Source organism: Salmo salar, chromosome 15, assembly GCF_965601325.2.
Source record: "Salmo salar chromosome 15, fSalSal1, whole genome shotgun sequence".
NCBI lineage: Eukaryota > Metazoa > Chordata > Actinopteri > Salmoniformes > Salmonidae > Salmo > Salmo salar.
The window spans coordinates 108,182,788-108,195,150 of record NC_138305.1 but is presented as its reverse complement, the minus strand read 5'-3'; the positions used below and the strand labels follow the sequence as shown (position 1 = coordinate 108,195,150).

Genomic DNA, 12,363 nt, shown 5'->3' with positions numbered 1-12,363 from the left:
CACTACTTTGACCAGAGCCCTATTCCCTATATAGTGCACTACTTTGACCAGAGCCCTATTCCCTATATAGTGCACTACTTTGACCAGAGCCCTATTCCCTATATAGTGCACTACTTTGACCAGAGCCCTATTCCCTATATAGTGCACTACTTTGACAAGAGCCCTATTCCCTATATAGTGCACTACTTTGACCAGAGCCCTATTCCCTATATAGTGCACTACTTTGACCAGAGCCCTATTCCCTATATAGTGCACTACTTTGACCAGAGCCTTATGGTGTATTACATATAGAAGAGGGGGCCATTTGAGACAGCCAGTCAGTCAGTCAGACAGCCAGTCAGATGTAGGCCTATCCATTGGACTTGTATTAACATAAGCTTTCAATTAATTCGTTTTCCAGGTGTAGTCAGACAATATTTTTAATATTTTAAGTCAAGTCAAGGTTCCTCTGAATGATATTAATTCTCTCTCTGAACAAAGAGCATGCTAAACACACTGCTGGGTTGTTAATTGGATTCGACATTTCTTCATTTCTTTCTTTTAACTTTCTGGATGATGTGTGTATTGTTTTGTATTGCTAGATATTACTGCACTGTTGGAGCTGGAAACACAAGCATTTAGCTGCATCTGCGATAACATCTGCAAATCTGTATACGCAACCAGTAAACGTTTATTTGATTTGACGTACACCGTCTCTGCTGATAGGCCCTCTCTTTTGGCAGGCAGGGAAAGCTTCAATTCATCATTTAAGTCCTTCCTGCCCTTTTAGCCTTCATGGTGTCTTAGCGCTACTTTACACGTTTACAAATCCAGATGGGAGAGGAGGAGACAGGAAGGTGTCTTACCAGACTAATTACAACACAGACTGGCCCAAAAGGCAACTGAAAGAGTCTTACCAGACTAATTACAACATAGACTGGCCCAAAAAGGCAACTGAAAGAGTCTTACCAGACTAATTACAACAGACTGGCCCAAAAGGCAACTGAAAGAGTCTTACCAGACTAATTACAACACAGACTGGCCCAAAAAGGCAACTGAAAGAGTCTTACCAGACTAATTACACCATAGACTGGCCCAAAAGGCAACTGAAAGAGTCTTACCAGACTAATTACAACATAGACTGGCCCAAAAGGCAACTGAAAGAGTCTTACCAGACTAATTACAAAATAGACTGTCCCAAAAAGGCAACTGAAAGAGTCTTACCAGACTAATTACAACATAGACTGGCCCAAAAGGCAACTGAAAGAGTCTTACCAGACTAATTACAAAATAGACTGTCCCAAAAAGGCAACTGAAAGAGTCTTACCAGACTAATTACAACATAGACTGTCCCCAAAAGGCAACTGAAAGAGTCTTACCAGACTAATTACAACATAGACTGGCCCAAAAGGCAACTGAAAGAGTCTTACCAGACTAATTACAACATAGACTGGCCCAAAAAGGCAACTGAAAGAGTCTTACCAGACTAATTACAACATAGACTGGCCCAAAAAGGCAACTGAAAGAGTCTTACCAGACTAATTACAACATAGACTGGCCCAAAAAGGCAACTGAAAGAGTCTTACCAGACTAATTACAAAATAGACTGTCCCAAAAAGGCAACTGAAAGAGTCTTACCAGACTAATTACAACATAGACTGGCCCAAAAGGCAACTGAAAGAGTCTTACCAGACTAATTACAACATAGACTGGCCCAAAAGGCAACTGAAAGAGTCTTACCAGACTAATTACAACATAGACTGGCCCAAAAAGGCAACTGAAAGAGTCTTACCAGACTAATTACAAAATAGACTGTCCCAAAAAGGCAACTGAAAGAGTCTTACCAGACTAATTACAACAGACTGGCCCAAAAAGGCAACTGAAAGAGTCTTACCAGACTAATTACAACATAGACTGGCCCAAAAAGGCAACTGAAAGAGTCTTACCAGACTAATTACAACAGACTGGCCCAAAAAGGCAACTGAAAGAGTCTTACCAGACTAATTACAACAGACTGGCCCAAAAAGGCAACTGAAAGAGTCTTACCAGACTAATTACAACATAGACTGGCCCAAAAAGGCAACTGAAAGAGTCTTACCAGACTAATTACAACAGACTGGCCCAAAAAGGCAACTGAAAGAGTCTTACCAGACTAATTACAACATAGACTGGCCCAAAAGGCAACTGAAAGAGTCTTACCAGACTAATTACAAAATAGACTGTCCCAAAAAGGTAGATGAAAGGAAAAAGGGGAGGCAGCAACACAAACATCTCAGTTTATTTCATTTACAATAAACATTTTACATTACATTTTACAATAAAGCCATTCAAGAGAAATAAAGTACTTTCAGATAAAATAATTTGATAAATGTGGTTAGCTAGGTTGTAAAGCTTGTGGAAATCAAGTGAGATTTGCAGAAAGGATCTGATTTCCAATTCAAAATGGTGGTCGACCGTCAACATGAATTGAACAGGAGTTACCAGAAGAGTAGTTCAACACCAGAATAAAACACTACGAGGCCTGTATACACACGGTGGTAACAAACCACTCCTTGAACGACAGAAGGTGACAAAAGCACTGCTGAAAATCAATCTAGGCTTTAAGACAATCCCCACTAGACAAAGACTGAAACGATCCCCATTCACACACACTAATTACTGTGGTTTCAAACCAAGCATTTTATAGTGGGATCATTATGAGGTTAGAAAAACCTGACTGGAAAAGGGAAGCTATTCCACGGAACGTTATATTATACTTCAGCCAATCAGTGGAAAAGGGCCCAGGCTCCATGAGCTGAAAAAGTTTTTTTAATTTTATTTTTATCTCAAATGGCACCCGATTCCCTATTCGGTGCACGACTTTGGACCACAGTTTTGGTCTAAAGTAGTGCACTATATAGGGAATAGGGTGTCATTTTGGACGTACACATAGCTATCTTGTTTACTTTGCCATTCAAAGTCACATTTGGCAAGCTCACTCACAGTACAACTCTGAACTAAAACCAAGACACATATTCATGATGTTTATTCATGTCCCAGCCAAGCCACACACTAAAACGCAGGAGAGGGGACCTCGCTTCCCAACACAGCAGCCATTCTGGTAAAACTGTTGAGTGTGAAGCTGGTTTGAAGAGAAGCTACCTGGGTAAACACATTGATCAAGTGGATGTAGGGAAATATGAACCAGTACACGTTTTTTTAATCCACTGCAATGAAAGAAAAAGCCATTGCTCATAGCTGTTGTTCTAATGTTGTACTCACCTAGCTATTGATACATATGTTGTTCTAATGTTGTACTCACCTAGCTATTGATACATGTTGTTCTGTTGTACTCACCTAGCTATTGATACATATGTTGTTCTGTTGTACTCACCTAACTATTGATACATATGTTGTTCTGTTGTACTCACCTAGCTATTGATACATATGTTGTTCTGTTGTACTCACCTAGCTATTGATACATATGTTGTTCTGTTGTACTCACCTAGCTACTGATACGTATGTTGTTCTGTTGTACTCACCTAGCTACCGATACATATGTTGTTCTGTTGTACTCACCTAGCTATTGATACATATGTTGTTCTGTTGTACTCACCTAGCTATTGATACATATGTTGTTCTGTTGTACTCACCTAGCTACCGATACATATGTTGTTCTGTTGTACTCACCTAGCTACCGATACATATGTTGTTCTGTTGTACTCACCTAGCTACTGATACATATATATCTTTAAATGTAACCTTTTTTAACCAGTCCGTTAAAGGGACTGGGACTGTTGGTCACTTTAAAGGGACTGTTAGTCTCTCTAAGCGGGTGAGACTGAGGATACGTCCCAAATGGCACCCTATTCCCTATTTAGTGCACTCCTTTTGACCAGGACCCATAGGGAATCCCATAGGGCTCTGGTCAAATGTAGAGCACTAAATAGGGAAATAGGATGCCATTTGAGGGACACACTAAGAGCCCTGCCTGGCCAGGGCAAGAGGAGGAAGTCCCAGTCCTGTCTGGGTTGGCGCCCCCCCCTTGGGCTGTGCTGTGGCGGAGATCTTTGTGGGCTATACTCGGCCTTGTCCTGGGATGGTATGTTGGTGGTTGGAGATATCCCTCCAGTGGTGTGGAGACTGTGCTTTGGCAAAGTGGGTGGGGTTATATCCTACCTGTTTGGCCCTGTCCGGGGGTTTCATCGGATGGGGCCACAGTGTCTCCTGACCCCTCCTGTCTCAGCCTCCAGTATTTATGCTGCAGTAGTTTATGTGTCGGGGGGCTAGGGTCAGTCTGTCACATCTGGAGTATTTCTCTTGTCTTTTCCGGTGTCCTGTGTGAATTTAAATATGCCCTCTCTAATTCTCTCTTTCTCTCGGAGGACCTGAGCCCAAGGACCATGCCTCAGGACTACCTGGCTTGATGACTCCTTGCTGTCCCCAGTTCACCTGGCCGTGCTGCTGCTCCAGTTCCAACTGTTCTGCCCGCAGCTATGGAACCCTGACCTGTTCACCGGACGTGCTACCCGTCCCAGACCTGCTGTCCCAGACCTGCTGGAACCCTGACCTATTCACCGGACGTGCTACCTGTCCCAGACCTGCTGTTTTCAACTCTCTAAAGACAGCAGGAGCGGTAGAGATACTCTCAAAGATCGGCTATGAAAAAGCCAACTGACACTTACTCTTGTGTTGCTGACTTGTTGCACCCTCGACAATTACTATGATTATTATTATTTGACCATGCTGGTCATTTATGAACATTTGAACATCTAGGCCATGTGCTGTTATAATCTCCACCCGGCACAGCCAGAAGAGGACTGGCCACCCCTCATAGCCTGGTTCCTCTCTAGGTTTCTTCCTAGGTTTTGGCCTTTCTAGGGAGTTTTTCCTAGCCACCGTGCTTCTACACCTGCATTGCTTGCTGTTTGGGGTTTTAGGCTGGGTTTCTGTACAGCACTTTGACATATCAGCTGATGTAAGAAGGGCTATATAAATACATTTGATTTGATTTGATATTTCAGCCAGAGCTCTGTGTGAACAAAGAACAGGAGAAATAAACAGCCTCGGTCTGATCAAACGCTCTGGATCCACAACCACGTCTCTAGCTACAGAATGGAAGTGTACACATGGCACAGTGAGCCTGCGTCTCTCATGGCACCCTAGTCCCTATGCAGGTCCTGATCAAAAGTAGTGCACTATATAGGGAACAGGATGCCATTTTGGATACATGTCTGAGTGAGATCACCAAAACTCATAACAGATAGACAGACAAAGGATTACATGAGGTTGAACGTAAAGGAAATTGTGTCAGTTAGGGTTAGATTCTAAAGAGAGGTTAACCTCACATCTATCTCCCAGCTTGTCTGTTCAGATAGATTCTTGCTGTCTGCTCCATTTCACAGACAGCGAGAGAGAAAGAAATTAATATAGAGATAGAGGGAGAGTTGAGAGAGACCGACTAGAGGGAGGGAGAGGGAGTGGATGGAGAGAGAGAGAAGGGGAGAGGATAGAGAGAGAGAGGGGATAGAGAGAGCGAGAGAGAGGGGATAGAGAGAGAGAGGGTGAGTGGATAGAGAGAGAGGGTGAGTGGATAGAGAGAGATAAAGGCTACAGTACATACAGTCTCTGCCTGCCTCAACTTCCTACTCTGCCACCTTATGGCCACTCTGAGGAACTACTGAATGAATTAACCCCAAAGACAACCAAATAAATACATCTTTATCAAAGTATATATAATTAGTCTAACTGAATCCAAACCGTATTATCATTTTTTGTTTGTTTATTAAATGTTTATTAATTTATTATAATAAAAATAAAATGAGGGGAAGATCAGCTTTAATAGTGCAGAAAGATTATAGATTAGATAGATTGTAGCTTCCATCAACGTAATTATCTGCATCATTTCCAATCCCCCATATATATTTATATTTATTAGTACCAGTCAAAAGTTGACACACCTACTCAAAGGTTTTTATTTTACTATTTTCTACAATTTTAGAATAATAGTGAAGACATCAAAACTATGTAATAACACACATGGAATCATGTAGTAACCCAAAAAAAAGTGTTAAATCAAAATCGATTTTAGATTCTTCAAAATAGCCACGCTTTGCCTTGATGACAGCTTTGCACACTTAGCATTCTCTCAACCAGCTTCACCTGGAATGCTTTTCCAACAGTCTTGGAAGGACATATGCTGAGCACTGAGGCTGCTTTTCCTTCACTCTGCGGTCCGACTCATCCCAAACCATCTCAAATTGGGTTGAGGTCAGGTGATTGTGGAGGCCAGGTCATCTGATGCAGCACTCCATCACTCTCCTTCTTGGTCAAATAGCACTTACACAGCCTGGAGGTGTGTTTTGGGTCATTGTCCTGTTGAAAAACAAATGATAGTCCCACTAAGCTCAAGCCAGATGGGATGGCGTATCACTGCAGAATGCTGTGGTAGCCATGCTGGTTAAGTGTGCCTTGAATTCTAAATAAATCACTGACAGTGTCATAAAGGGGGAAAAAAAACATACCATAACACCACCTCCTCCATGCTTCACAGTGGGAACCACACATGCGGAGATCATCCATTCACCAACTCTGCATCTAGCAAAAACACGACGGCTGGAACCAAAACTCTCACATTTGGACTCATCAGACCAAAGGTCAAATTTCCACTGGTCTAATGTCCATTGCTCATGTTTCTTGGCCCAAGCAAGTCTCTTCTTCTTATTGGTGTCCTTTAGTAGTGTTTTCAGCAATTCGACCATGAAGGCCTGATTCACACAGTCTCCTCTGAACAGTTGATGTTGAGATATGTCTGTTACTTGAACTCTGTGAAGCATTTATTTGGGCTGCAATCTGAGGTGCAGTGAACCAATGAATTTATCCTCTGCAGCAGAGGTAACTCTGGGTCTTCCTTTCCTGTGGTGGTCCTCATGAGAACCAGTTTAATCTTAGTGCTTGATGGTTTTTGCGACTGCACTTGAAGAAACTTTCAAAGTTCTTGAAAATGTCCATATTGACTGACCTTCATGTCTTAAAGTAATGGAGTGACATCTCTCTTTACTTATTTGAGCTGCTCTTGCCATAATATGTACGTGGTCTTCTACCTTGTCACAACACAACTGATTGCCTCAAACTCATTAAGGAAAGAAATTCAACAAATTAGCTTTTAACAAGGCACACCTGTTTATTGAAATGCATTCCAGGTGACTACCTCATGAAGCTAGTTGAGAGAACACCAAGAGTGTGCAAAGCTGTCTACTTTGAAAAATCTCAAATCTCAAATATATTTTAATTTGTTTAACACTTTTTTGGTTACAGCATTCATAGTTTTGATTTATTAATTATTATAAACTGGGTGGTTCAAGCCCTGAATGCTGATTGGCTGACAGCCGTGGTATACCACAGGTATGACAGAACATTTATTTTTACTGCTCTAATTACGTTGGTAACCAGTTTAAAATAGCAATAAGGCACTTTGTGGGTTTGTGGTATATGGCCAATATACCACGGCTAACACGGAACCCAAACCGGCTGTGCGCGTGCACCATCGTGCATCAATGTATTTTGTCCCCCTACACCAAACGCGATCACGACACGCAGGTTAAAATATCAAAACAAACTCTGAACCAATGACAATTTGGGGACAGGTCGAAAAACATTAAACATGTATGGCAATTTAGCTAGTTAGCTTGCACTTGCTAGCTAATTTGTCCTATTTAGCTAGCTTGCTGTTGCTCGCTAATTTGTCCTGGGATATAAACATTGAGTTGTTATTTTACCTGAAATGCACAAGGTCCTCTACTCCGACAATTAATCCACACATAAAACGATCAACTGAATCGTTTCTAGTCATCTCTCCTCCTTCCAGGCTTTTTCATCGTTGAACTTATATGGTGATTGGCATCTATACTTTCATAGTATTACCGCAACGACCGGCAAAACAGTTCGTCTTTCAATCACCCACGTGGGTATAACCAATGAGGAGATGGCACGTGGGTACCTGCTTCTATAAAACAATGAAGAGATGGGAGAGGCAGGACTTGCAGTGCGATCTGCATCAGAAATGGAAAGAAGTTCTATTTTAGCTCTTGGCATCGTAGACACTCGTTGGTGCACGCGAGCAGTGTGGGTGCAATAATTGAATAACATAGATTTCTAAATTTATTTTGCGACGCTCGTGCACGTGACGTGTCCGGTCTGGTCAGCATGTAAGAACAGCCCTTTGCCATTGTATATTGGCCATATACCACACCCCCTCATGCCTCATTACTTAATTCTACAATGTAGAAAATAGTAAAAATAAAGAAAAACCCCTTGAATGAGTAGGTGTGTCCAAACCTTTGACTGGTACTGTATATCAGGGATGCAAACTAGTCACCTTTCTGCAAAATTCGCCGTTTTGAATGCAAAATAGGTGACCTATGTGATTCATGTAGATTACATTTTTTGGGGGGGATGACTACTGGCTGTAAGCGAACGAGTGATCAGCGTTAGGAGCAATACTGGCTGTATCCAAGGCTCAGCCAATCGTTCACATAACAACCGAAGGCAGCAGACATTTTTACATTTACATTTTAGTCATTTAGCAGACGCTCTTATCCAGAGCGACTTACAGTTGTGAATACATTTCATACATTTTTTTTTCTTTTTCGTACTGGTCCCCCGTGGGAATCGAACCCACAACCCTGGCGTTGCAAACACCATGCTCTACCAACTGAGCCACACGGGACGACTGAAGAGATAAAAGACAATCAATTTACTAGTTACAGCGTCAACGTGCACTCTGGAAAGCGAGCGGAAAGGCAGTTTACCAGTTAACTTACTAGTTAATTTACAGCAGCTCGTCCCCCTGAACGGTAACGAAGAGGTCGGTGAGAAGCCTGACCACCGAGACCGGGGTGAGAAGGTGGTGAAGCTTACTTCATGACCTGTAAAACCGAAAAACAACTGGCATTGGGGAAGGTTTGAGGCGAGGGAGAAATGTGGTGGAACAAGTATTGTTAGCATCGTTAATCTTGCTAGCTGGATCGAATTATACGCGTTGGCTAGCCAGAGAAATGTTGAGCAACATTAGCCTACTTAACTGATCAGATCATTTTGTTTATGGTGTGAAAATGTAGCTGGCTAATAAAATCAGACAGCTAATGTTACAACATCAGATGAACTAACGTTAATAACCTAACCAATTCTCTATAGTATTAACTGGTAACGTTATACGACTCCTTGCCGTTCCTCAAGTTATAACGCCTGAGTTGCTTACTGGACCCTGGCAACCTATGAAATGTTAACTAGCTAACAAACGAATGTTTTCCCTCTACAGTATGTGGTTAATTTTTCAGAATGGGAGAATTAGGTGAAAATGAGGCTTTGCTTGTTAAACCGTTAAGTGGAGCTGGGCCTGGTTTAAGCTGGATGCCACTATAGAGGTGAAAGGAACACCACACTTTCCCTCTTTCTCAATACAGTGGATAAAAAGGGGTATGTCAGGTGTACTCTCTGCCTGAAAGAGATCAATTATGCCAACAAAGGGTATTATGCTCTGCTGGTACATTGCAGAACAGATGTCCACTGGCAGAAAGTGTACAATGTAATAATGTGCAGTGTAGCCCAAAGATATTGTTTTGTTGTGTTGAACTTGACAGTAACGTGTGTGTGAGGGTGGATTTAATAAATGTTTTACTCAGTGGATGTTATTTTTGCACACATGTAGCCTTGTGCACTTGTTCGGTGTCTACTATAGTGGCCACTATAATAGAGCAAAAATTGAATACCTGTTTGTTTCATTCTATTTCTACTTAAGATGTTGTTTTTTCCCCAAGTGCAATATTTAGATGTGTGTGTGTGTGGTCACAAGTGTCATGGCTAACTGCAATATTAGTGTGTTTTTTTCTTCTCAAGACTTGAGTGTCATTTGCAGTAAAGTCTAGGCAACAACTAACATTGGATTGCTTTCTTTACATTTTTTTAGCTGTAAGTTATGTTCACATGAACCACTTTTTATTTTACACACAGAGACTGATCATGTAGATCATATTATTTTGTTGTTTAATTAGTTAACCTGCATATCCCACTAGCAGGGATTTTCTGCATGTTTCAGTGCAACAAAAAAAAGTGTCACCTTTTTGGGCCCTCAGCGGTTTGCATCCCTGGTATATTTTACAGACACAGTATGTTTTACATTAGTTGTTATTAGTCTCATTATCTTGTTGTTATTAGTCTCAACCTTCAGCTCCATTCAACCCCTCCCATCTATCTCTTAACACCATCCATATTGGATTTTTATTGGCCATATATTTTCAACTGTGCTGTGATGTTTCACAAAAAGTTCTGAACCTTTCTATTCTCTTAGTTTCTACAAATTGTAAATTAAAAGATACAATTTTTTGCTAAAAGTATTATTGATGGATTGACTATGACTTTTCAAAATCACCCAGTAATGCTATCTGCAGAGTTAACTCCAGATAAATGTTGCAATTCTTCAGCCATTCCTGGACCTGTGACCAAAAACAAGCTACATATGGACAGCACCAAAACAAATTATCTAATGATTCTTTCTCTTCACAGCAAAATCTGCAGAGCTGGGAAGGTTGTAGCCCCCATATATGTAACATTCTATTGGTTGCAAGAATTTTGTATAATCATTGAAATAAAAAATTCAAAGTTTTGAATCTGGCGTCGTTGTGCGTATCAGTTCATAAACCATGTGCCATGGCATCGGTACATCTCTTCAACTATTTTGCAATCTATATGGCACAACTGTCAATTTGTTGGTCCTGAAATGAAACTGGTATACTTTATTTATTTATCACAATTTTATTTAACCAATTCTGGTCCAATACTTTAGTAGCATAACCTTTTGACTTCTAGTACTTTTCAATAATCCATTTTCTTCTAGTCTAGTTCGGCTCCACTGCCACCACACTGTGATAATGATCAAGCTGGCTGGTTGTCCACTTTACAGATGATAATATTGATCTAGCTGGCTGGCTGTCCACTTTACAGATGATAATATTGATCACTGGCTGGTTGTCCACTTTACAGATGATAATATTGATCACTGGCTTGCTGTCCACTTTACAGATGATAATATTGATCTAGCTGGCTGGCTGTCCACTTTACAGATGATAATATTGATCTAGCTGGCTGGCTGTCCACTTTACAGATGATAATATTGATCTAGCTGGCTGGCTGTCCACTTTACAGATGATAATATTGATCTAGCTGGCTGGCTGTCCACTTTACAGATGATGATAATAATATTGATCTAGCTGGCTGGCTGTCCACTTTACAGATGATGATAATAATATTGATCTAGCTGGCTGGCTGTCCACTTTACAGATTATGATAATAATATTGATCTAGCTGGTTGGCTGTCCACTTTACAGATGATAATAATACTGATCTAGCTGGCTGGCTGTCCACTTTACAGATGATAATATTGATCTAGCTGGCTGGCTGTCCACTTTACAGATGATAGTAATATTGATCTAGCTGGCTGGCTGTCCACTTTACAGATGATGATAATAATATTGATCTAGCTGGCTGGCTGTCCCCTTTACAGATGATAATAATATCATATCTAGCTGGCTAGTTGTCCACTTTACAGATGATAGTAATATTGATCTAGCTGGCTGGCTGTCCACTTTACAGATGATGATAACAGTAATGATAACTGTTGTTGGCGAGTCCATATCGTTCTAGTTCTATCAGCTGGTGAGTCCATAGTGTTCTATCAGCTGGTGAGTCCATAGTGTTCTATCAGCTGGTGAGTCCATAGTGTTCTATCAGCTGGTGAGTCCATAACGTTCTATCAGCTGGTGAGTCCATAGTGTTCTAGTTCTATCAGCTGGTGAGTCCATAGCGTTCTAGTTCTATCAGCTGGTGAGTCTATAGCGTTCTAGTTCTATCAGCTGGTGAGTCTATAGCGTTCTAGTTCTATCAGCTGGTGAGTCCATAGCGTTCTAGTTCTATCAGCTGGTGAGTCCATAGCGTTCTAGTTCTATCAGCTGGTGAGTCCATAGCGTTCTAGTTCTATCAGCTGGTGAGTCCATAGTGTTCTATCAGCTGGTGAGTCCATAGTGTTCTATCAGCTGGTGAGTCCATAGTGTTCTATCAGCTGGTGAGTCCATAGTGTTCTATCAGCTGGTGAGTCCATAGTGTTCTATCAGCTGGTGAGTCCATAGTGTTCTAGTTCTATCAGCTGGTGAGTCCATAGTGTTCTAGTTCTATCAGCTGGTGAGTCCATAGTGTTCTAGTTCTATCAGCTGGTGAGTCCATAGTGTTCTAGTTCTATCAGCTGGTGAGTCCATAGTGTTCTAGTTCTATCAGCTGGTGAGTCCATAGTGTTCTAGTTCTATCAGCTGGTGAGTCTATAGCGTTCTAGTTCTATCAGCTGGTGAGTCCATA

The 12,363-nt window shown here is 41.3% G+C and overlaps 1 protein-coding gene across 8 annotated transcripts in view; it reads right to left on the bottom strand.

Annotated features, from left to right (window-relative positions):
- rerea (arginine-glutamic acid dipeptide (RE) repeats a) overlaps positions 1-12,363 on the bottom strand; it is a 366,496-nt gene that overhangs the window by 291,052 nt on the left and 63,081 nt on the right. The window contains exon 1 of one of the 8 annotated variants that reach the window (XM_082962259.1): positions 8,781-8,856. The exons of the other annotated variants lie outside the window; for them this stretch is intronic. The gene's annotated coding sequence lies outside the window, so the exon portion shown is untranslated. Of the gene's footprint in view, positions 1-8,780; positions 8,857-12,363 lie in introns of those variants that run through there. 8 annotated transcript variants of the gene reach the window in all.